The 26,935-nt window shown below is 45.2% G+C and overlaps 1 long non-coding RNA gene across 1 annotated transcript; it reads right to left on the minus strand.

The window, feature by feature from the left end:
• Positions 1 to 235: 235 nt before the first annotated feature.
• On the minus strand, positions 236 to 26,542 carry LOC138416941 (uncharacterized). Its single transcript, XR_011247903.1, has 4 exons — positions 26,355 to 26,542; positions 16,558 to 16,677; positions 2,431 to 2,499; positions 236 to 2,097 (listed from the first exon to the last, which is right to left on the minus strand). It is a non-coding gene; the product is annotated as an uncharacterized lncRNA (long non-coding RNA).
• Positions 26,543 to 26,935: the final 393 nt, after the last annotated feature.

Here is a 26,935-nt window from a genome sequence, read left to right on the forward strand (position 1 = left end):
TGAGAGCAGGCTTTCAGGCCCTGTAACACCAGAAAGGACAGAGGAAGGAACAAGGAGGTAACAGTCTATCTACAGAAAAGAGAAAAAAAAAAAAACAACAACAACAGCCATCCAACCCGCACAAAATAATGCCATTTAGGGGAGAATAAAAACTTCACAAAGTAAATCTAATTATATAGCAGAAGGAATACACAGACAGAGGTCTAGAGAGAAACTTCAAGCCAATTACTAGAGATTTCTTTGTGACTTGGCTGGTCTGGGTTAATAAATTTTATTCAAATTTTTGGTAATTTTTTTACAATGAAAGTATGTATTCAGATTAATGAAATAAATTAGGTGGTAAAAGGACGGAGGGACATAAGGTAAAAACTTGACAGAGTTGGATTAAGACAACTTTAGTTTTTTTTAAAGGATGCAGAATCTCATGTATATTGGCAGACTCAGAGAAGGAGCCAGGACTCTGAAGAGGGTGGACATGCAGGAGGAGGTGGGGGCAGTGGAGGAAGGTCTTGGCGTGGGCTGGAGAGGCTGAGCTCCAGGTCCAGGTGGGGACATTAGCTGTGGAAATGGAGGACGCACCAGACAGAGCAGGTCCTGTCACAGGTAAAGCCAGAGGAAGAAAGAGGAGAGGAACTGGGCTCTAGGGCAGGGGACAGAGCGTTAGACCAGGCCCCCACGTGAGAGTGATGAGCAGTGAGCAGTGAGGTCACTATGACTCTGCCTGATCCAGAATCTCAGGAGGATACTGACGTGTTTCTGGGCACGCCTGCCCAGAGTGGCTAAATGGAGCGTCAGGCTTGGTGTTTCTGAGAATGACTGACCTCTCCCATCACATCATGACGGACAGCAGGCTTCTTCAACCTCAGTGTGATTAACATTAGGGGTCAGATAACTCTTCGCTGGGGAGCTGTCCTGTGCACTGTGTTGCTGTTTACCAGCATGCCTGGCCTCCAACAACTGGAGGCCAGTAACACCCCTGTGCTAAGTCACTCAGTCGTGTCCGACTCTTTGTGACCCTATAGACTGTAGCCCACCAGGTTCCTCTGTCCATGGGATCCTCCAGGCAAGAATACCAGAGTGGGTTGCCATGCCCTCCTCCAGGGGATCGTCCCAATCTAAGGATGGAACCAGCATCTCTTATGTCTTTTGCCTTCGCAGGCAGATTCTTTACCACTAACCATCCCAGATCAGTTCAGTTGAGTTCAGTCACTCAGTTGTGTGAAGCCCCTAACCATCCCAGTTCAGTTCAGTTCAGTCACTCAGTTGTGTCTGACTCTGCCACCCCATGGACTGTAGCACGCCAGGCTTCCCTGTCCATCACCAACTCCAGAAGCCTACTCAAACTCATTTCCATCATGTCGGTGATGCCATCCAATCATTTTATCCTCTGTCGTCCCCTTTTCCTCCCATCTTCAATCTTTCCCAGCATCAGGGTCTTTTCCAATGAGTCAGTTTTCGCATCAGATGGCCAAAGTACTGGTATTTCAGCTTCAGCATCAGTCCTTCCAATGAATATTTGGGACTGATTTCTTTTAGGATGGACTGGTTGGATCTCCTTGCAGTCCAAGGGACTCTCAAGAGTCTTCTCCAACACTACAGTTCAAAAGCATCAATTCTTTGGTGCTCAGCCTTTTTATATAGTCCAACTCTCACATCCATACATGACTACTGGAAAAGCCATACCTTTAACTAGACAGACCTTTGTTGGCAAAGTAATGTCTCAGCTTTTTAATATGCTATCTAGGTTGGTCATAGCTTTTCTTCCAAGGAGCAAGTGTCTTTTAATTTCATGGCTGCAGTCACCATCTGCAGTGATTTTGGAGACCAAAAAAATAAAGTCTTTCACTGTTTACATTGTTCCCCCATCTATTTGCCATGAAGTGATGGGACTGGATGCCATAATCTTAGTTTTCTGAATGTTGAATTTAACACCAACTTATTCACTCTCCTCTTTCACTTTCATCAAGAGGCTTTTTAGTTCTTCACTTTCTGCCATAAGGGTGGTGTCCTCTGCATAAATGAGGTTATTGATATTTCTCTCAGCAATCTTGATTCCTGCTTGTGCTTCTTCCAGCTCAGCATTTCACATGATGTACTCTGCATAGAAGTTAAATAAGCAGGATTATATATAATTTAAATAACTTCTATATAGAAGTTAAATAACCATCCTAACCCACTAGTTATTTATTTCAACCAAAAATAGCTCCAGACATTTTCAAACATTGCTTGGCGGACGGAGCAAAATCTTTTCTGGGTGAGAACCACCGATCTGGAACTGGACTTCGTGCCCACATGCCAGGTGTGTCTCATGATGGTGCAGGCTGCTTTGCCCCCATGGACACCCTGCCTGCTTCTGCAGAGGTGGGAAGGTACACGGGAAGCCACGCCCACTGCCCCTTTACTGCCCCGGCCACAGGTGTTGGCACGCACCTTGTCCCCTTCAATGCCAGGTCACCCATCAGGCAATCCTGCCCTTAAGTCACTTCTCACTGTCACCACCTTGAAGAAGAGAAAAAGAAATTTATGTCAAGGGTATGTTTCATAATCCTCTTCAAATCATGTCACAAAATATTCCCTTCCTCTTCTGGAATCTTCCTGTAACCCTCACACATCCCCATTTATCTCAAATGTGTAAACTCCAACTACTTTTCAGGCATCGTATCAGGGCTGGACTCTCAGATAAAGCAGGGTGCTCTCTGCCCCTGAGGGGATCCTATAAAATGAGTGTGATAAAGAGTCTATTAAATATTAATAGACATACACACCCAGTGTTTCACAGTCCAGGGCAGATGTTGCAGGAAGGTGCAGTCAGGGAGGCTCTTTGGCGGTGGTGATATTTTGACTACATGCTGAAGGATGCCAGGACTCTGCTGCCAGCCAGCACAAAAAGAGCCTTCTGGTTGGGAGAATGGATTATTCATACAATGAGGCCCCACCACACACTGTGTTTAGAAATGTTTGAAAAGGTAGATGCAACTGAAGTATCCTAAGCACGAAGGAAATCAACCAGGGGCCAAATTATCATGCCTGCCAGCTGTGTTAAGAAATGTGGAAAAAAAAATAAAAAAAAAAAAAAAAAAAGAAATGTGGGCTGCTTCTGTAAGTGCAGCCTTTTAGAACTGGGAGCCTTAGCTATGCTCTTTTTTTTTCTTTAATTTTATTGAAGTATAATTGATTTACAATGTTGTATTAATTTCTGCTGCAAAGTGATTCAGTTATATATATACATATTCTTTTATATATATATATATATTGTTCTACATATGCTTTCCCACTATGGCTTATCACAAGAGATTGAACGTAGTTCTCTGTGCTATACAGTAGGACCTCGGTCATGCCTCCTGTATATAACAGTCTGCATCTGCTAACCCCACACTCCCAGTCCTTCCCTCCCCAACCCCTCTCCCCTTTGGGCCCTGCTCTGATCTTAACTTCTCTGGGTGGGTCACTCTTTCATCCTCTCTTTTAATCCAAGATCCAACCTTTTGGCTTCAGTTAAAAGTAATCCAGCCATTCATTTGAAATTCCACAGAGAAATTTCTCCATAATCTTTTTTTTTTTCTTTCTGTTTTTACCTCTGCAGAACAGATCCCATAATATCTATGAAACCACCTCCTGGGGTCTTCACAACTCTATTATGGTCTACTTTTTGCGTAGAAAATCCACAAGCCCTCCCCACAAACTCCTACTTTTTTCCCAGATTCATTTTCTTCTTCCCATCAGCATAACCAGGAAACCTTTCTTACCCCTACCGGGATATCATATTCACAAGATGCTAAATATCCAAGCCCCAATTTCTGGGTGTGATCCTTTTAGCAAAGATTAATTCTCCTTGCACCGATCATGCTGGACATACTTTATATGATTTTTCCAGCTATTTTCACCCTGAAGAAAGTGGCTGTCAAGCCGAGTGATGTTACGGACACAGGAGTCTGCACTGCTCAGTGTCTCTCACCAGTCGGTCCTCATATGTATTTTTAATTCTGAAAGTATCTCTAAAGAGAGAATACATGCTCAAGCTGATACCAGAGACATTCTCAGGGGCTGTTTTCATAGCAGCTGTTCATTTCATGGAGCGAGATGCTGTGGGAAGGGGACAGGCTGAGAGGTGAGACAGAGTGAGGCTGCGAAGGCCAGCTTTCCCCACGTCACAATCTGCTCCTACTGGCCCGTCTCTCCCAAGAACACTGATGTAGGCTCAGGCACAGACCTAGCTCACCCTGAACCCTGCCCTTGGTGCCTTCTTCCTAGTGGCCAGTATCACAAGACACACCCAGATTATCAGGAGGGCTGGGGCCTGGAGAGGGCAGGGGTAGGGATGCCAGAGGAGAAAAATGGCTTGTCTTCTTCCTTATTTTTTAAAAATAATTTTATTTATTTAGTGATTTTTGGCTGTGCGGGATCTTTGTTGCTACACAGGCATTTCTCTAGTTGGGGTGAGCAGGGACACTTAGTGCTGGACCCAGAGTAAATGCCCAAAAAATGGTAGTAATATTAATTAATGATAATTTGTGGGGGAAAAAGACAAGCTAATCATCTTTATATGAGAAAAAATTTCAGAGATTGTATGTAAAACATGAAAATATAAAACTTAAGCAAAGAGCATGGAACTGAGGCTGAAAGTATCATATGACATCCTGAAACCCAAGAAAAGTGATACATTTGTTTGTATAACATCTTTAATATGGAAAAAACCCACAAAGTTAAAAGATAATGAAATGGGGGAAAAAATACCTGCAATAGTAGTAGGAGGGACTTCCGGTGGTCTAATGTTTAAGAATCTGGCTGCTATGCTGGGGACTCAGGTTGGACCCCTGGTTGGGGAGCTAAGGTACCACGTGCCACAAAGCAGCTAAGCCTGTGAGCCAGAGCTACTGAGCCTCCGAGCCACAACTAAAGAGTCTGTGCACCGAAATGACAGGTCCCAGGTGCCACAACTAGGACCCAGTGCAGCCAAATAAGCAAATAAATATAGAATTACTTTTAAAAAGTAGTAAGAGCCCACTTTGTTTAAAAAATAACACGATGCAAACATACACACAACACATAGTCACCATATTTGAGTGTATGTATATATAGGCATATATGTATGTATTCCTATATATCTGTTGGCATGCATGCTTGTATATGAAGGGGAAAGAAGAATATTCACAAAAATATTGGCTTATAGAGTTTCGTGTGATTTTAATTTTCCTTATATTTTATATATTCTATTTCTTAAAAAATGTATTTAATTTTAAAAAGAAGTTATTTTTTAAAATTTTTTAATTAAAAAGAAAAAGGCTTAAAACATTTTCTAGATAAGATCAGCTTTTGGAGAGTGGTGCATCCTCCAGAGACCAGAAAGTTGAACTAATTCCAGAGCTGAGATTCCCAGTATGTGGCTGGGGTGGGGGGCGGGGGTCGTCCCAGTAAGCACAAAGCCTCAGCTCAATCAATTGTATTAGTAGTAAGTCAATGGGAAATTGGCTAAAGTATTAAATGATTCAATTGCTTTTTATTTTGTCTGGAAAAAAGAGCATAGCCATAAAATGGAAATTGCTGGCACAGTCTTCAAAGAGGACCCCCCAAAAGTAAGTGCTTATTGTAGCTTATTGGATAGTTTCTCTATGAGTCAAGAGAGGCTAAGTGTTATAACAAACGGCCTTGAAAGAGTATCTGAACACAATAAAGATGGATTTTGTGTCCTGCTGGGAGTCCCTTGGGACTAGTATGGGGCCCCACGTGGTTACTGAGAGAACTAGACTTTCCCAAAGTGGTTCCAGCCCAGGGTCTCTACAGAGTCTTCCTCGAGGGAGGTTAGCTGGTTTAGGGAACCCACTGCACCGTTTCTGCCATGTGTCCAGGGAAGGGAGTTCTCAAGTCTGCCAGACACCCAGCTTCTACTCTCCGCATAGTTTGAGAGTGGATCTTAGTCTCACTGTGTCCTGGAGGATAAACTGTCGGTTAGGAAAATCCATCTCCTGTTGCTCTAAATAACTTTCTAATAAATAATTTAGTGTCACGCATACCTTGATATATTAAAGGAGCCAGACACTGCCAGCACTCCTATCTCTAAAAAGAAACTGGTTACTTCCCTTGCTCACTCCTACTGTTTAAATAAATTTCTCTTTCTGGTTTATGCATCTGTATATTTTGAGATGGAGTTTCCTTTCTATTTCCAGAAAGAATTTCTGGACCTGGAAAGCAGTAAGACCTGAGACACAGGGATTGGGTGCCTGCTCTGCTGTCCCATGGGTCTCTGTCTGACTCCTCAGGGTCACTTGATTCAAAACAGAAAGTGAAGCTTACAGTGTGGGGTGACCCTAAGATCTTCAGAAGGCAAAGGATTAAGTCTAGATAACAAATGAAGGCATGATCAAAGATAAATCCAGGACACCAAGATCTGGTAGCTGGAAAAAAACAGCCAACATGATTTTACCATCTAGGTAAAGCAAAGACGGGCTTCCCTGGTGGCTCAGATGGTAAAAATCTGCCTGCAGTACAGGAGGCCATCTGCAATGCACGAGACTGCAGGTTTGATCCCTGGGTGGGGAAGATCCCCTGGAGGAGGAAATGACAACCCATTCCAGTTTTCTTGCCTGGAAAATCCCCTGGACAGAGGAGCCTGGTGGGCTACAGTCCATGGGGTCACAAGGAGTCAGACACGACCTTAATGAGTAACACTTTCACCCTTTCAAAGAGAAGATATTTAGGCAGGTGTCTTTTAGAGCAGGGGCTTCTCCCATTCTGGGACTTGTTCTGAACCTGGGGGAGCCTGACTTTGCAAGGGAAAGTAAGCGGGCTCCACCATCCAGAGGGTGGGGGGTTTGGGGAGTAGAGGGGTTGGGAAGGAGGGTGGAGGAGGCAGAGATGGGGTGGCGGAGGGGCAGTACCCTTTCCACTAATTCTGGAGCATTCCAGAGCACGCCAAAATTAATCCTCTGAGTGTTCATTTCTGCTCTACTCTCACTGAGGAGTGTCACAATTGCTTCCTCAGTCAAGAGGAATTAACACGCTCCATGGGTTGCCTCTTCCGTTCACCAAATTTACTCACATGGAAACCTCTAGGCTCTCATATTTAACTCCCTGGGCCTCTGAACTGAGGCTGGTGGAGAAGAGCAAGCCCACATCAGGGCCTTTTTTATTCACTGAGCTTTGCTTCAAGAGCCCCTTTTTTTTGGAGGGGGGTACATGGCTTTCTCCAGGGGCACGTACTGTTGGGGTGGAGGTGGGTAATTGGGAATGAGAAGGTGGGATTGTGCTCCTGGGAAAGATCGTGAACCCAAGGAAACCCCTGTTCAGATCTTTTGCTGCTCTAGCACTGAGTTCTTAACCCAGTAGCAGAACTGGCTAAATAATTTGTGGGGCCCAGTGCACAATAAAAATGTAATGCCTTTTGTTTAAGAGTGATTAAGACTTTCAAGATGGTTATAGCCGGACATTAAACCAGGCGAGAGGCTCCTCTGCGTGTGGAACTCTGAGCGATGCCATAGGTCACAAGCCCCTGAAACTGGTCCTGCCCACAGATTATCTTCAAATTCTACACAGTCAAACTAAATACCAATTGTTTCTACCTTGAACGTATTTTTTCCTCTGTGTACTCACTTATATTTAATGTGCCACCGTGCACCTGGGCAGAAAATTGAGGATCATCCCAGATTTCTCTTTCCCTCACCCCCACCTTCCAGTTAGTGACTGTTTCTATTGATTGGGAGAACTTTCTTTTTCAGTACGTCTTCTCATCCTAATCCCTGTTGTGTTTCAGGCTCATGATCTCTGACTGTGTATCTGTTTGCCTGAGTGATCTCTCTAAATGGCTAATCTGACCACATCATTGCCCTACTGAAAAGCCCTCATAGACTCCTTAGAACAGGGGTCCCCAAACTCCGGGATCTATTGCCTGATGATCTGAGGTGGAGCTAATGTAATAATAATAGAAATAAAGTGCACAATAAATATAATGTGCTTGAGTCATCCTGAAACCAACTCCCACCCTGCCGTGGGAAAATTGTCTTCCACGAAACAGGTGCCTGGTGCCAAAAAGGTTGGAGACCACTGCCTAGAACCTACAAAATAAAACCCAAGTAACTTTGCCTGGCACGTGTCATCCTTTCCAAGCCAGCCCCTCCCTCCTGGCTCACATTTTATGCTCCAAAAACACTAAACTACGAATGGTTCCCACAGCTCCTCACAAAGCCAGGCTACATGCTCTCTGAGGTCGTTCCTTCTGTTGGAATACTTATTCTAGCTTCCTGAGAAAGAAGACTTTCCCACACTCAGGGCTGCAGGATACTCCCCCCCACCCCCCCACCCCCTCCACCCCCCCACCCCCCCACCCCCTCCACCCCCCCACCCCCCCCCCCCCGCCAAAGACACCAGGTTCTAAGACTTTGTAGGTGTGATTAAGTCATGGGTCTTGAGATGGAGACATTATCCTGGATTATCTGGGTGGTCACTAACTGCAACTGGTAAGAAATGAAGTATAGAAGGCTTTACTACACAAAAGGGGAGGTGAGGTGAAGATGGAGCAGATAGAGACTTGAAGATGCTATGATGCCGTCCTTGGAGAAAAGGGCCACCAGCCAAGGACTACAGCCCTAGAAGCTGGTGAAGGCAAGGTCAGGGTTCTTCCCTAGGGCAGCCTGCTCAATGCCTGGATTTCAACCTAGTGAACCCCTCTCAGACTTCTGATCTTGAAACCACAAGAGAATAAATGTGCATCACTTTAAGCTACTCAGCTTGTGGGTATTTGTTACAGCAACCACAGAGAACTAACACACCACTCTCTGGAGAACTGCCCCCTTCCCTGTCCACCTCCCCGACCTGGGCATCCTTCTCTGCACCCACCACTGTGCTGTGCTTAGCTGCTCAGTCGTGTCTGACTCTGTGTGACCCTATAGACTATAGCCCACCAGGCTCCTCTGTCCATGGGGATTCTCCAGGCAAGAATACCAGAGTGGGTTGCCACGCCCTCCTCCAGGAGATCTTCCCAACCCAGGGGCTGAACCCAGGTCTCCCGCATTGCAGATGGATTCTTTACCGTCTGAGCCACTAGGGAAGCCCAAGAATACTGAAGTGGGTAGCCTGTCCCTTCTCCAGGGGATCTCCTGACCCACCACACAGATTTCTAATTTCCCCAGTAGGTCATGTGCTCTACGAAGGCAGAGACTGTGTCCTGTCCCTCTTTATACTCCTGGCACCTAGGCCAGTGTTGGCAACATAGCAGCCACCTCGTAAATACTCACTGAGTTGAACTCCCCCACAGGGTGAAAACGGGGTGGGGTAGGGACAATCTACCTTCAGCTGGAGAAGTTACTCTTCTGTGCTCACAGTTTTCATTGCTCTCCTGAAATTGAGCGTAATCATCCCTTAGATCCATCACACCTGCAAACTGTCTTCACTGATGAAAGTGCCTTTAATTTCACTACAGAAAACTTGCACGAACTCCAAGTGCCACGTAGCCTAAATAGACTTTTGCCCGAGTTGTTTCTCAGGGACTTGGAGTCAGTTGTGTCCAGTTCAGCTGCAGCCCATTAAGGTTGGTTAGGACCACTGACCCTCCAACTAGACATGGCTGGTGTTTGCTCAGTAACATTTGACATCAGAGGGCCCCAAACTCCATCCTCAAACTGAGCTGTTGTGCATCGCTAAGTCGTGTCCAACTCTTAATGAACTATGGACTGTAGCCTGTCAGGCTTCTCTGTCCATGGGATGTCCCAGGCAGGAATACTGGAGTGGTTTGCCATTTCCTTCTCCAGGAGATCTTCCTGACTCAAGGATCGAACTTGCATCTCTTGTGTCTCCTTCATTGGCAGGCGCACTCCTTACCACTGCACCACCTATGCTAACAGCACTATTTTCTGAGCCTGTGTCATGTGAGGAAGCCCACAGCTTAGATGCGTCTGTACAGATAGTGGTGACCTCACCTTTTTCTGATTTCCAATCCGTGTTCCCCACACTCTCCACGTCTCAGTGTCGCCCCATAAATACCCCAGCCTCTGCCCTCGGGGGAGATGGGTTTGAGATTTGTTCTCTGGCTTCCTTGCTTGGCTGCCTTGAGGATAAGCCTGTTCACTGCTGCACTGTTTGGCCAGGAGCATGAGGATGGTAGAGCCCAACAGAGCTGAAGAGTTTGTCCAGAAAACAGAAGGCAGGTCATACCAGCTGAGGGGAGGACCTCTCCAATGGAAAGAGAAACTCTCCCAGAGGAAGATGGCCACCTGAGCAATTCCGGAGGATCACTTTCTAGAAAGTGGAATTCTCAGGTCAGTTTTGGACCATCGCTGATTAAAGTCTATGTCAATTGCCATTTCTGAGAAATTGCACAGGCAGAGGCTGATGCTTTTGTGCCAGTAGTAGTAAGAACCAGTTAGTAACATCCAACACAGATTCACTCAGGAACATGCAGACAAACTTCAGCAGAATTTGGAGAAAAAGCAAACAAAGCATTTCAGTCTAGAGGAGAGACTGTTCTCTTAGCCACACTGACCGGGTTTCCAGAGGATTTCTGGGGAGATGAGGCAGGAAATTCATGGCCAGTCTCCCTGTCTGCTAGATCTAGTTAGATACGTGAACTTCTCATTTCTTTCCCTTCTTTCTTTTTTTTAAAATTTTGACTGTGCTAGGTCTTCATTGTGGCACTTGGGCTCTTTGTTGTAGCTCAATGGTTTCTCTAGGTGTGGAGCGTGGACTCTCTGGTTATGGCGAGTGGGCTTAGTTGCCCCAGTGCAGGTGGGATCTTAGTTCCCTGACCAGCAATGGAGCCTGAGTCTCTTGCTTTGGAAGGTGGATTCTTAACCACTGCACAACCAGGGAAGTCCCAACTCCTCGTTTCTTGCATAGTAAAAATGATATCTATTGTATGACATAATGTAAGTGAAGTGAAAGCCGCTCAGTCATGTCTGACTCTGTGACCCCATGGACTGTAGCCTGCCAGGCTCCTCTGTCCATGGGATTCTCCAGGCCAGAATTCTGGAGTGGATAGGTGTTCCTTCTTCAGGGGATCTTCCCAACCCAGGGATCGAACCCAGGTCTTCCTCATTGCAGGCAGATTCTTTATGGTCTGAGCCACCAGGGAAGCCTGACATAATATAACATGATCCTCAATTGTGATCAATCTATCCCTTGTTGCCTTTGTAAACCCTGGAGTAATGAACACCCTGAGATACTATAATTGAAACTTATCTGGCCTGGACAGATCCTGATGACTCTTTGTTGTCAGGAATCTGGTGGCCACAGTGAGTGAATTAAGCAACCCCCTTCCAGAAGCCAGCTTCGAGAGGCTAACCTCTGCCTGGTGGACTGCGTGTTGCCCAGGGTAGAACTCAGGAGAGCTAGAAAGTTCTCATGTGTGATATAACCTGAATTCTAATTCACTGTGTTGAAAGACAAACGTGAAAATAATGGGAAAATTCCAAACCTCATAAAATCGCCCAGACTCAGTGAGAAAACTCTAGTCTTAGAAAAAGTGAAGAAGTCAACACGTATAAACGAAGCTCTGATCACTCTGCTACAGCAGTAAACAGCTGGCAAACTCGGTGTCTGCAGAATTGGTGTTGGCTGTTCCTACAGCCCTGGGGGCCTCTCGCCAGCCAGCTCTTACTCCAGTAAAAACCAAATCAGAGTTCACCCTCTCCAAGAAGTTTACTCCTGTTAAGTGGGTCAGAGCCATAAAGATCTATTGCAGACACAGGACTGTCAGGGACACCCATTACTGCACAGACGTAAACAATTATTCAAAATAGAAGTGGAAAAGCAGGAAGAGAAGTATACTGATAATTTCATGAAGAGTCCGGGTTTCCAAATAGGAAGCCCTTCCTGCAGACGTGGTGAGCTTTCTAGGGTATCTGGTGTGCTGTAGGCACTCAACAAAAATTAAATTAACATATCAAGACATCCAAGGGAAAATGCATTTTTTCAGACATAAGAGAACACAGCTGTGTTTGGGGTCTGTTGACGATCTTGAGTTATTTTAAAAGTGTTTTGTTTTGGTAACCCATCTGGCAAGTTCTCTTCCCCTTCGTATTTATACCCGTGTGTATTTACAGGAGAATTTAATCCATATGTTCCTGATTCAATTACACTTGACTCATCCCAGTATTGCTTTGTAAAAGTGATTTGAATGCCAAGAATCTTGCAGGTTTTCCTAACAAACTCTGAAGCTTTTGTGTTTTTTTTTCCCCCTCCAAGGACTAAGATATTTACTTTTTTTTTCATCCAAAATTCTGAGTTGTTTTTTTTTTAAGGAAACACATGGACTTTCACTTATCACTCTGTTAGTATTTAGTTACAATTTGGGATGGTGAGTGGCAAAATGATGACCTGAATAAAATTGCACTGAAAGTTGGTTATTGGTATTCCTATTACATAACTGTCCAAAAAGACATTTATCCCCAAATTAGATCATTGCAGGAATTACTAAACTCTCGAAAGCTTTCTTCTTGGTCCAATTCAATAAAAAATAATAATATATTGAGCAGCCAGGAAATCAGATCACTCTGCTCTTATAGCAGACAACTTCTGGAGTGTCTGCCTCTTTCCCAAATTAACCCTGCCCCCTACCTCTCCCCTCACAACTCCCCAGGGGAGTTTCTGGCATCATGGAAGTCACTGGACTGAGTGGGTCCTTCCTTAACTCAAATGGGGCTGCCAGGGGGTCTCTTTTGTTTACAGTTTAAATTGGTGGGTTGGGGATAGAGCTGTTAAGTCGCTTCAGTCATATCCAACTCTTTGTGACCTCAGGGACTGTAGCCCACCAGGCTTCTCTGTCCAAGGGGTTCTCCAGGCAAGAATACTGGAGAAGGTTGCCGTGCCCTACTCCAGGGGATCTTCCCCACCCAGGGACTGAACCCACGTCTCTTATGTCTCCTGCATTGGCAGGCAGGTTCTTTACCCCTAGTGCCACCTGAGAAACCCTTGAGGATAGAGAGGAAGAAGGAAAGGGAAGGGGAAGGGAAAAAGAAGAGAGCTCGGTTTAGTCTTGGTGTGACTTGTATCTGTATCACATAAACTCAGGACCAGAGAGCGAGCATTTTCTATCACAGGACCTGTGGTACAGAGTCAATAAGCTGGCACACAAAGACAGGATGAACCAGAAAATCAACATACGTATTTAATGTGTTATTTTCCTCTAAAAAATGTTACTATCAATGCACTTTAGGATCTAAGCAATTCGGCACGCTTGATTATATTCTAATTGATTAAATCAACAGAGAAATTCTAGTTTTAAGGGAATGAATGCAAAGTAGAGTCCACCTTATTTTCAATGTATAGAATAAAATTTGCATAAAGCAATGTTGAGAAAGTATTTAAAGATGAGTTTAAGGGGACAAGATGTATTACAAAAATCCATGCAATTCGAATGTAGAGTGGCACATTTCTAGAAGCTAAAATGATAAAACCACTAAAGACCAAACTGAGACCGCTAAATCCATTCTGAAAATAAGTTCATTATTCAAAAGACAAAAAGTTATATTTTTAAATTCCTATTGCTAGAAATAGCAAAAGGAAGAAGCAGATAGAGCTCTAGAGGAAACAAACCTGGCAGGTAATCTGATGCAATTTAATACTTATATTAAATGTTATGTTGACTACTTCTCATTAATTCCTCATTATTGCTGTCATTGTCCTGTGATGTTTTTAAGCCATCTCTTAAGCGAATCAACAAACAGTTTTAGCAACATGACATAACAGTAAGATGCAGAAAATGGCACGCTGCTGCTGCTGGTTAGTCGCTCAGTCGCATCTGACTCTGTGCCACCCTATGGGCTGTAGCTCGCCAGGCTCCTTTGTCCACGGGATTCTCCAGGCAAGGATACGAGAGTGGGTTGCCATGCCCTCCTCCAGGGGATCTTCCTGACCCAGGGATTCAACCCGGGTCTCCTGCATTGCAGGCAGATTCTTTACCGCTGAACCACTAGGGAAGCCTCATGAAACTGCATACTCCCACCTAAATATAAATACGAGCAGACAAGGAAACTATGGAAGAAATATACTGAGTATGTTTTGTTTCATGTCATTACCTCGAAGAAGGTAAGTATATTCATTGATGGAAATGGAAGCCCAGGCAGATGACTTTCCAAGTCAGGAAACCACCCATGAAGAAAGTTTTAATAAATAACACCTCAGAGTCCTAAAAGAATTTACTGCACCACCTCATGGAGGCAAATACTCTAGTTTTGTTTTGTTTTTAAAGAGGAGAAAGATTCCAGGAATTTAAAGCCAGTGAGCTTGTCCTCAAACCCTGGAGAAATGATAGAACAGGTTGCTGAACAGTCCGTCCATTTGCGGAACTAAGAAAAGGAAGGTGTGGTCACAACGCGTAGACTGTGCAGAGTGAGAAAGAGTTTTCACTTCGCTCTCTGACAGAATCACGTTCCAAAAGAGTGGATTACAAAGTGCAACAGTGAAAACGAGTAGAGACCGATGTATAGCGTTGCATATAATTTCAAAAACAATGGCAAAGGCTGGGACCAGGGTCCAGGAAAAAGATCAAGACGAGTCTATGGTGAGAAATGGTGCCCGTGACCAGCCATGGCAGTGCCCTGCAGCACGCAGCCCCCTGTCTGGGGTCCTGCGTCCCCCTCCAGTGGGCACCCTTTCACAGCACTGACTCATTCATGGGCATCCCACGGAGAAAGCGGGAGGGAAACCTTCAAATGCCTAAGGTCTCACATGGGAGAGGGATTGAATTTCTCTCGTAGAAATCCAGAAGGCAGACAAACAGCACCTGCTCCCACAGTCGGTGAAAGAGAGGTGTGATAAAAAGCCAGCATTTATTGGGAGCTTATTGTGTGTTGGACGCAGCGCTAATTATTTATTGTCTTATGAAATGCTCCCCAAACTGATAAGGTATCTGTTATTACCTCCATTTTACAGATGAGGAAACTGTTCGATGCAGAAGTTAAATAGCTCACCGGGGTCAAGTGGTGACCTCGGAGCTATATTTGAACAAAGAGACTGAGTCCAAAGTCTCCCTGCCAGTGGGAGAGGAGCCACAGATAATGGACCTCAGTCTCAGGCCGCGTTCAGCCAGAGGCTGCCGAGGTGGCCCCCTCCAGGACGGTTCAGGCACTGCTTTCCTGCACGGAGACTAGCGGGCTTTCTCCCTAAGCGGTGTTTTCCCAGATCTGAGAATTATGAATCTGGAAGTATGAAAAAACAAACTTTCCAACAAACACCCCTAAACGTTACTGGTAATTAACCCTGATTGTTAGGACTAGAGGCCATTTTCACTTTTTGGTTAAACTTCTCTGTACTTGGTGATTTTTTTTTTTTTTTAACAGTGAGCATCTATTATTGTTATAATTAGAAAGAAACACTTGAGCTGTTTCCCACTAAGCAGGGAAGAGGATCCAGGAATGCATGTACAAAACTGTGAGCAGATGGTTTCTACATGGTTCAAAGGGTACTAAATAGCGTTATATTCTTATAGAAATGTTTGCGTTTCCCAGAATATGATTTTTTTCTGAAAAATCATAATGATCTTATATAATTTTCCCTTGACACTGACTATGTTTTAAAAAATCATTATAAGGAAAAGGCAGGACTCGGGATGTGAAATGAAAATAATTGTAGTCTCCTTTCCCCTCCCTGATACCACCCACTGGTGTCCCTTCTGTGGGGTTATTTATTGAAAAGCAGCTGATGGAGGCAAATACTCTATTTTTTTTTAAGAGGAGAAAGATTCCAGAAATTTAAAGCCAGTGAGCTTGTCCTCAAACCCTGGAATAATGATAGAACGGGTTGTTGAACAGTCCATTTGCGAAACTAAGAAAAGGAAGGCATGGGGGTTCTTTGGCGCCCTCCCCATGTCACTGTACATCTCATCAGCTGTTCATTTAGATTCAAGCAGAACTCACTCCCGAGTTTCTGATTCCGGGAGAACAGCTCCACCCTCTCCACTTTTGGCGAGATCTCCTGAGATGTCCAACCCCTTCCAGCCACACCTGGCCCATCGGACACACGCCGCACCCCTTCGATCGGCCACCAGAGGGCGCTCGGACACTTTCCTAAAACGCAGCTCACTGCAAGTTATTTTTTTCAAGCGCACAGCAGACACCTCTGAGTCAAAGTGATTACCACGCTTTCCTTTGGCAGAGAAATGTTCCAGCACATCAATCATATTATATTCTCCAGGGAAATCTTGTCTAATCTCCAGCTGCAAATATCGTATACCCTCAAGATGGGATCTGGGTTAAGTATAAAAACCTGGGTTTGAATACCTGAATTGTGAGTGTGTCCAGGTGGCCCAGCCTCACTTTGGGCAGCGCAGGGGTGGGGGCATGGGGGGGGGAGTGGTCAGCACCTGTGGGCTGGGGTCTCTTTGTGGAAACAAAGAAGGAACATGAGCTTCCCCGTGTTGACTGACACGCATGGGGTCTTACCAGTGTTTTGTCATTAAATTTGGGAAAGAGGATGGAGAAACATGGAAACCAGGACTTTGCTTTCCTGGGCATCTGTTACTAGCTGCTGCTCATGCCAAGCCCTTTGAGGTATACATGTTTGGGGTGTTACTATCCTAGAGTTTACAACAGAGGCTCCTGGAGGTGAAGAAACCTGTACAGGATCACATACCTCAGAAGTGGGGGCACCTCGGGGCAGCCAACTGTAAGTGCCTCACTTTCACTGCTGTAATTGTGCTTCTTTCATGACTAAGTCATGATCAGTTACTTGTACACATGGGAAGTCGATGACCTATATTTTAAAAATAAAAGACCAGAGTATTATTTTAAATTTTGAAAAGGGGCAGGGTATAGGCGGGGGTGTTCTCATTTTAAAAAGGAAAAGCTGGATAAACTTATTCTCATCTCTCCTGTTGCCAGAGCCTGCATCTAGGCTTTTGCTATAAGGCTGAGTTCTTGAAAGAACATCTATGAAAGAATCACTCAGAATGTGTTACGAACGCAGATTCCTGGGCTAACCCTTGTCCAGGTTTTCCTTGACTTATGACTGGGTGATTGAGGAGTCCCACGTGGCCCTAGTGGTAGGAACCCACCTGCCAATGCAGGAGACTTAAGAGGTGCAGGTTCAACCCCTGAGTTGGGAAGATCCCCTGGAGGAGGGCACGGCAACCCACACTTGCCTGGAGAATCCCAGGGACAGAGGAGCCTGGTGGGCTGCAGTCCATAGGGTTGCACAGAGTCAGACACGACTGCAGCCACTCAGCATGCCCATGATGGGATGGCATCCCAACAAACCCATCATAATTTGAGAGTATCGTTAAGTCGAGAATGCGTTTAAGCACCTAACTTATACCGTGGATTAGCCTAGCCTATGCTTAATATGCTGAGAATGTTTATATGAGCCTATAATTGGACAAAATCATCTACGCCAAAGCCCGTTTTATAATAAAGTGTCAAATAGCTCATGTAATTTACTGAGTGTTGTGCTGAGAGTGGAAAGCAGACTGGCTCTAAGTGTAGGGGTTGCTTCCTCCTCTAATCACGTGGCTGACCGGGAGCTCTCTCTCTGTTGCTGCCCAGCCCTCCAGGGTATATCACACTGCATATCGCTAACTTGGGAGGAGAACAAATTCACAATTAGAAGTAGTACAGTTTCTAGATAAGGTGTATCCCTTGCACACCATCATAAGTTGAGAATTGTCTGTACGAGTTTCCAGTTGCTGCTATAACACATGACTGCAAACCTCCAGACTTAAAGCACCACAAATGTGTCGTCTTTTGGGTCTGAAGATCAGGAGTCAAGGATGGGTCAGGAAGGTGTGTGACTTCTGGACAGTCTAGGGGAGAAGCTACTTCCTGGTCTTTTCCACCTTCTGAAGTCCACAGCGTCCCTCGGTTCCATCCTCTGCTTCCGTTGTCACATCGCCTCTGCCTCCTCCTTTCACTTATAAAGACCCTTGAAAGTTTGTTGGGCTCCCTGGACAACGGAGGATAGTTGTCTTATCTCAAGATCCTTACTCTAGTGACATCTGCAAAGTCCCCTTTGCCATATAAGGAAGCATATTCACAAGTTTTGGGGTATTCGGATGTGGACATCTTTGGGGAGCTATCATTCTGCTTATGAAGATGTCTCGGGAATTCCTGTTCAGAAGTTTGATGGGGGGCCCCAGAGTCTTTATCTCTGACGGGAGTGCCCCCACGGTCCCCGACCCCCACTGATCTCGGTTACACTGTAGTTGGAGAATCATTTCTATAAATGAATCGCATCCCACACGTTAGGCCGTGGTTGCTGGTCGGGCTGTTTAGTTTCTCTGTGGCACGGCTGCTCAGTGGGGGTGACTTCAGGGTCTCCGAGCCCTGGGAGAGCAGGGTGTGGTCCTGTCGGGAAGGACTGTCCTGGCGAAAGGAGGAAGGGGTGGGGCAAGACGTTGGTCACTCTCTCAAAGGTCAGAGGTCAGTCATTACATCCTGGCATGGGAAGGCAAGAGGGACCCTCAAGGAGAATGATGTATCTATCAGGAAAGAGACAGCACCTTCCACCTGGGATGATTGTAGGAGCATTTAATAAAGAGACAAGGGGAGGAGCAGGGGGTCCTGAGACATAAACCAGCAGGGGGCATGAATGTCCTTCAGCCTCAGGGGCATCAGGAGGGAACACAAACCAGATGGGCCACGTGGAAAGAGGTGGGCAGGGTGGTGGGTCTGCCCTGGACCCCTCTCCTTTCCTGTGTGGTCCTCGTTGGCCAAATCCAGCTGGAAGCCAGAGGACCCCTGGGTGGTGCCTGCAGGATGACCCCCCCAGGGGCTCAGGGCAGGGCTTGAGACGGACAAGTGGAATATCTCCAGGGAAGGAAGTATTTCCAGTCCTTGAGAAAGAGGTCACCGCCAGCCACCCTGTGAACCAGCACAGTAGGGAGGTGGCGGAGGAGTGATGATTGTGGAGGGATGACCAGTGGGCAGCATGGGACCATGAGACCAGGCAGCACACTGATGCCCGAGTGCAGGAAGCGCCAAGTCAGCCCCCGTGGGACAGGAGACAGGGGGTGGACGAACCCATCCACTCCAGGGAGGGTCCCCCAAGGGCAGAAACTGTGCCAGAGGCAGGGGGTGTCCGCCAAAGCTTCTGTCAGAATCAGAGGCCTTGTTTCATCATCACTGTGGAAAGACCTTTGCCAACAAGCTCCAGTGCTTGGCAGTAAGAAGCCCTGAAGTGCTGCAGGGAGAGCCTCCAAGCTGATGCTGGGCCTGCACTGGGCACACCTGGGCACACCTGGGCACACCTGGGAGCAGGGCTGCATTCTCCATTACATCACATCCAGACGTTTCACGGGCCCCAGGGAAGAAACAGTATTCTTTTAGGAGTTTAAAGATTCGAGACGTACAGATGGAAAACAAATAAAAACAGCAAGAAAGAGAACGTAAAGTTTTTAACCGGGGGAAAGGTGGAGCGATTTGGGAATTTGGTGGAACATAACTTACCAGTGCAAACCTGGGGAAGAGGGATGTAGGGAGAAAAAAGATGCGCCAGGTCAGGAGATGCCCCTGTCCTGTCTTGTCGGTCTAGTTTCTGTCACTAGTTTTTTTTTATTAAACTTTTTCTTTTGTTTGAAACTTCAGCTGGACAGCAAAGGGACTCAGCCGTACATATCATCCCCCAAAGCCCCCTCCCATCCAGGCTGCTGAAGAACACTGAGCCGAGTTCATTGCGCTGTACACAAGGTCCTTGTTGGTCATCCATTTTCAATACAGCACCGTGTACACGTCCAGCCCAAACTCCCCTTCTCTTCCCTACATCCTTCCCACCCCCTCTGCAAGTTCATTTTCTAAGTCTGTGAGTCTCTGTTTCGTACGTAAGTTCATTCGCATCATTTCTTTTTCGATTCCACATGTAAGGGATATCGTGCAGTATTTTTCCTTCTCTGTCTTGCTTCATTGTGACAATCCCTAGTTCCATCCATATTGCTACAGATGACATGATTTAATCTTTTTTAATGGCTGGGTAATACTCCACCGTGTGAATGTACCACGTCTTCTTTATCCATTCCTCCGTCCTTGGACATTTGGGTTGCTTCCATGTCTTGGCTATTGTAAACACTGCTGTGATGAAGATTGGGGTGTACATATCCTTTTAAAAATAAGGCCATGCTTTTTTCTGGATATATGCCCAGGAGAGGAGTTGCAGGGTCATATAGTAGCTCTATTTTTAGGTTTTTAAGGAACCGCCACACTGTTCTCCATAGTGGCTGCACCAATTTACGTTCCCGCCTACAGTGTAGAAGGGGTCCCTTCTCTCCACTTCCTTTCTAGCATTTATTGCTTGCTCCACCACTATTTTAAAGAGTACTCTTTAAAAAACGCAAATCTGAGTGTGTCCCTCACATACTTAGAAACTCTCAGTAGCTTCCCACAGAACTTTGAACAAAAGCCAGCCTCCTCACTCTCTCTGAAACCCCTGGGCGAGCTCTCCCGTACCTGCTGCTTCTACCTTAGCTCCTGTGTGCTCGCCTCGCTCACTGTGCCATCAGTATTCACATCCCTTTCCTGAACCTGGCCATTCCTGACGGCACTTGGACTTCCTTCTGCCTGGATGCTACACCGCTTCCTCCACCAGCCTCCACACAGCAGGGGCCTTCCTTGACCAGGTTGCCCTCTGTCTCTGCTTCCTGCACAGGACTGGTCTCAATTTGTAGTTTTTACTTGCTTGTTTCCTTGTTTATGATCAGCCTTTCCCATAAGAAACGCTATGAAGTTGGGGTTGAGCTCTGTTTTGTCTGTTGTTGAATCTCTACTCTCCTCCATGCCTGGCATGTGTCGGTCGATGGATGGGTGAACGGATGAGTGGATAAATGAGTGGATGAAGATGGGTCGATGGGTGGATGGATGAGTAAGTCTTACAAGATCTAATCTTTGCTTGCACTTGAAAACAATGTTACTTCACAAAAGACTTGTTTGGATTTTGCTCTGTTAGACACTGCTAAAAAGTTCTTGGCACTTCACAACCAGAAAGAATCAAGACAATTAGAGACAGTGCAGGAAGTATTTGGACATGTGGAAGAGGTTACATTTATCCAACCCTAGACAATTACTCCAGAAATAATAGCTCTTACTTATTTCAGAAATTTCAGATTTGCTTTACAAAAACAAAAATCAAAGCCTTATTTCCATGTCGGAGAGATTATAAATGACTTCAGCAGGTATGTGTGCATGAATGCGTGTGCGTGTGTGTGTGTGTAGCCTTCATGTACACAAGTAACAGAAGGATTTGTGGCTTACAGAAATTCTGCCTAGTGCTTTGTCATAAACAGAATTTTCTTTCTTTGCAAAAAGCTAAAAAATACTCCAGGCAAATCTGGAAAATCTCTTTGCATCTCAAACCCCTTACAGCACTTTCTAAAGGATTTATAATGTCTGAGAAATTTTATACCTCAAGACACGGAAAACCAAGATGGTCAGAAATTTGGAGTCATTGGAAAGAATTTACCTTTATATACCATTCCACCTCTAAGTTTGTTATTTAATATGGTCTAGGAAAATATGTTAAGGAGGGAAACCTCTTTTTACCTGACTATAGAATTTACAGTAAGGTGGACAGGACGGGGGAGCCTGGTGGGCTGCCTTCTCTGGGGTCGCACAGAATCGGACACGACTGAGACGACTTAGCAGCAGCAGTAGCAGCAGGACGGCTGGAGGAGGAAAAAGCCACTGGACAGATTAGGGAATGTGAGCAAGGAATCGACTTCCTCAGAGGCAAGACCCAGGAGAGCTCAGCTGCAGGGTCTGCACCTTGTGGGTAGAGCCTGGATTCAGCTTCTTAATCATCCAGCCTGAAGTCCAGGGACAGTCACACCAACTACGTAGCCTTGTTCCTAACTGTCTCTTAGTTTCCTAACCTGTAAACCGGGAATGGTAATAATACATCTTTCTAATACTATTATGATGGACAAGGAAATGGCAACCCACTCCAGTATACTTGCCTGGAGAATCCCTTGGTCAGAGAAGCCTGGCAGGCTACAGTCCACGGGGTCGCAAGAGTCAGACACGACTTAGTGCCTAAATCACCACCAATACTATTATGAAGATTAGATGAAAAACCAACATCCATAAAACCCTTCATAGTCACACATGTGAGGTAACACTTAGGACCCAATAAGCTTTCCAAAAAACATTGGCCGTAATCATTGGTCAAGCTCAGTGCTGTCCAGTGGAAAAATAACATGAGCCATGTGTGCAATTTAAATTTTTGTAGAAGCCACATGGAAAAAAAGATAAATTCATTTTAATACTTAATTCAATATATCCAAAATGCTATCACTTTAATATAATCAATATAGATAATTAACAAGACATTTTATAGCCATATCTGTTTTTTTATCCATCCTAACTCTTTGAAATTCAGTGAGTACTTTATACTTAAAAATATAGCAGCAAAACTGGCCACATTTCAAGAGCATGGTCTCCATCCGTGGCTGGTAGCTGCTACGTTGCCCATTGCAGGGCCAGTTTCTGGGCCTGAATCCCAGAGAATGACCGAGATGGAATAGCACACATTCCAGATTTCAGCCGGAAAAATCTCTCCACATCCTGCTGCCAATCCCATTTCACAGAAAAGCAGCAGCTGAAACACTGCTGAATTTAAGGCTGAAGTGCTTTTCTCTGGTTTGACTCCCACATCCCATGCTTTACAGCCCCCTCCCTGGAAGCTCTGTCAGGACTGTGAAACCAGAATAGGACTTGTTTGTTTTCTGAATTCTCTAGGCCTTGGAGGACTTGGTTACCACTCAATAGTATTAGAGGCCTGCCTAGGAGCTAAGATGGTACAGAATCTGCCTACAGTACAGGAGACTCGGGTTCAATTCCCAGGTCAGGAAGATCTCCTGGAGAAGGGAATGGCTTACCCACTCCAGTATCCTTGCCTGGAAAATCCCATGGACAGAGGAGCCTGGTGGGCTACAGTCCATGGGGTCACAAAGAATCAGACACGACTGAGCGACTAACACACACTTTCAGTGGCTTTGGAGAGTCCTGTTTGTTTACTCAAGAGTGTGTCCAGAATTCCGAGGCTGAAATCCACCACTGGGAACCAAGACAAAACGGCTCTGCATTTCCTTCTTCAGGTTTACTGTGGTCTCTTCTGGAGGATGATTCCCCCGCAAAGAGAAGGTTAAAAGAGAAAAAGAGAAGAGGTTCTCTATGGATTTCACCCTTTTTCCCAGCGGTATTGATGGGAGCCAGCAGATGGCAGCCTAGTACCTTCTACGGTGACCCAGGGAAGAGGCGCAGGAAACATCAGTTCCCTGTGTTTGTGGAGACAGGTGGTGGTAGCCCAAGCTTGGTGTTTGCCTGGAGTTCTGAGATACTTATAGGGTTGTGATGTTACAGTGAAGGCAGCGGTGGACATCCCAACAGAATTTTCTCTTTCCTGTCTTCCCTTGCTTAAGATCTTTTAAACCACTTTTCTTGCAAGGAACAGCCAATTCTGACTCCCTGTTGGAATGGATTCTTTGAATTCATTTTCCTTGCTTTTCTTATTATAATCATACATAATGGTCTGCCTCAGAGAAAACCTGCCCCTCTGCCTGACTGTTAAGTACCTTTGTTCAGAACTCTGTCCACCTATGGATGTCAGGAAGGAAGAAATAAACACATCCCTTGCCTGAGGCTTGCCATTCTAGGAGATGTTTGCAAGATTAGTGGCCTTCTGACTGTTTCCCCACGTTCTCCCCACTGCCACCCCCAAGTCTCTGTTCTACAAAATAATCTAGTATCCTGACACCAGTAAGATGGTTATCTTCAGACATTGGTCTGTTTTCTTCTCTGTTGACTGGCTTTCTAAATAAAATATTCCTTACTTCAACTTACTGGCCTGTCGTGTGGAAAGCAGAGTAAGCATGGAGTCGGTAACACTTTGGGGAATCTTTTTCACATTTACTTTTTCATCTCAAACGATGATTTACATGATTTGAATCCTGGGTGGCTCAGTAGTAAAAAATCTGCCTGCCAATGCAGGAGATGTAAGTTTGATCCCTGGATCATAAAGATCCCCTGGAGGAGGAAATGGCAACCCACTCCAATATTTTTGCCTGGGAATTCCCATGGACAGAGGAGCCTGGCAGGCTGCAGTCCGTGGAATCTCAAAAGAGTAGGACACAATTGAGCAACTGATATATACATATATATGTGTGTGTGTATGTGTGTGTATATATATATATATATATATATATATATATATTCAAATGCTGCACAGGGAACGGTGTCTATTTCCAGTTATTAAGGGTCACTAGTTTTTTTTCTCCTTTCTTCCACATCCTTCACTTGCTGATAAACTTGTAAAAATTGTTTAACATGTGTGGTTGGGTGTTTCTGAGAATACTTGTTCTGTGAAATCTGAAACTTTGTAGATCAGCAGTCACATTAGGCAAGATTTTGAATTCCATACAGGAAACCCATGGCTGCTTCTTTCTCCATAATCAAATAACTTTTCCGAGAGTGTGACTTCTCAGAAGGCTGTCTGAGAATTAAAACCACTCCTTATCAAAGTTTAGGCATCTGATCACACAGTCAAGTAAAACTCCGGATATCGACACTCACAGGGGTCAGTTTTCTCTCCTGGAAAAATTAGTTGGCTTATTTCAACTTAAGAGAACATTTAGATGATAGATAACTATATGATTACAATGGATCATTATTTTTGGAAAGAGGATATACAGATAATATTTGTGTGCTTCCTTGAAGAGTTTTCTTTAAATAATGAAATTGTGAAAATGAGTGAGTAAACACCGGTTGTTTTCAGTAGAAAGGTAGAAAGAACGGAGGATTCTTAGCTGTGTTTATTATGTGTGTTCGTGTTAAGTCATTTCGGTTGTATCTGACGCTTTGCGACTCTAGGGACTATAGCCTGCTAATCCCCTCTGTCCAAGCGATTTTCCAGGCAAGAACACTGGAGTGGGTTGCCATGCCCTCTCCGGGGAATCTTCCCAACCCAGGGACTGAGCCTCATCTCCTATGTCTCCTGCATTGGCGCTCATGTTCTTTGTCACTTGTGCCACCTGGGAAGCCTGCGTTTATCTACTCACTCACTAGCTTCTCATTCTAAGTATTTGCTGGGTGTCTATTAGGGGAAAGGCACTGTGCCAGGTGTCATGGGGAAAGGAAGGTGATCCTTCCTCAGATTCTTCCTGTAAAGAGGGGTCCACTGGAGGATGTGGTATTTAGAATGGATATGTATAGGAAGGTCAGAGAAGGCAATGGCACCCAACTCCAGTACTCCTGCCTGGAAAATCCCCTGGACGGAGGAGCCTGGAAGGCTGCAGTCCATGGGGTCGCTGAGGGTCGGACACGACTGAGCGACTTCACTTTCATGCATTGGAGAAGGAAATGGCAACCCACTCCAGTGTTCTTGCCTGGAGAATCCCAGGGAAGCGGGAGACTGGTGGGCTGCCGGCTATGGGGTCGCACAGTCAGACACGACTGAAGTGACTTAGCAGTGGCAGCATGTACAGAAAGGAGTTTTCCGCATGGCTCAGCTGGTAAAGAATCCGCCAGCCACGCAGGAGGCCTGGGTTCAATCCTTAGGTTGAGAATCTCCAGGTTCAGTCCAAGGAGAAGGAAACGGCTACCCACTCCAGTATTCTGGCCTGGATAATTCCATGGACTGTGTAGTCCATGGAGTGAGTCTCAAAGGGTCAGACACGACTGAGTGACCTTCACTTCACTTCACTTTATAGAAAACAAACTTATGGTCACCCATAAGTTTCCCACATGGTTTCCCCATAAGGGGAAAGAAACTGGGGAAGAGACACATTAAGAGTATGGGATTAACAGCTACAAGCTATTTTATATAAAATAGGTAAGCAGCAAGGATCTAACAGGCTTCCCAGGTGGCACTAGTGGTAAAGAACCCGCCTACTAATGCAGGAGACGTAAGAGAGGCAGGTTCAATTCCTGGGTTGGGAAGATCCCTTGGAGAAGGGCATGGCAACCCATTCCAGTATTCTTGCCTGGAGAATCCCATGGACAGAGGAGCCTGGTGGGCTGTAGTCCATGGAGTAGCAAAAGAGCTGGGCACAACTGAAATGACTTAGCAAGCACAAGGATATAACAGGTACAGAGAATTATACCCATTATCTTGTAGTAATTTATAATGGAATATAATCTGCAAAAATACTGAATCACTATTCTGTATACCTGAAACTAACAGAATATTGTAAATCAACTATACCTCTGAAATAATAATTTTAAAAATGGATCTTGAAAGACAGGTAAGTCCATTAACAGACAAACAGTTAAACATTTAAAGGAGTGTTATTCAGCCATAAAAAGGAAGGAGAGTCTGCTATGACATGGATTAACCTTGAGAATATTATGCTAAGTCAAAGAAGCAAGATGCAAAAGGACAAATATATGATTCTGAAACCACACTCTTGCTCAAATGAGATTCAAACCCACTGTCTTTTAATTGAAACTGCTTACCTGGTCTCAGGACTTACTGAAGCTCAGGTTCTCTTGTCTCAGTGTAGAAAGAATTCAGTGTGAAGCAAGGCAATAAGTAGAGAGTGAGTTTATTAGCATAGGATGCTCGTGAGAAATGCAAGAGGGCAGGCGAGGGCGTGCAGCCCTGAGAACAATGAGGGCTACGTTTTTATAATCAAAGAAAAAGCAGGGAGGGGAGAAAACCACCTTCTTCCTCATTCTTGGGCACACACAAAGCCTACATCATTAGTTCCTCCTTTGACCCTCTATGGTTTAACTGAAACTGTCACTGCACTATTTAAATCATATGTATTTTAGCAGAAGAGTGAAGTTTAGTTGCTCAGTCGTGTGCTACTCTTTTGAGAACCCATGGTTTGTAGCCCACTCAATTCTTCTGTCCATGGGATTTCCCAGGCAAGAATACTGGCATGGGTTGCCTTTCCTTCTCCAGGGAACCTTCCTGACTCAAGGATCGAAACTGTCTCCTGAACTGGCAGGTGGATACTTGATCACTGAACCACTGGGGAAACCAGAAGGGTGATAACACATATGGCAATTCATCTCAGCTTTTGATATAATGC

This window comes from Ovis canadensis, chromosome 13 (assembly GCF_042477335.2).
Source record: "Ovis canadensis isolate MfBH-ARS-UI-01 breed Bighorn chromosome 13, ARS-UI_OviCan_v2, whole genome shotgun sequence".
Classification (NCBI taxonomy): Eukaryota; Metazoa; Chordata; class Mammalia; order Artiodactyla; family Bovidae; genus Ovis; species Ovis canadensis.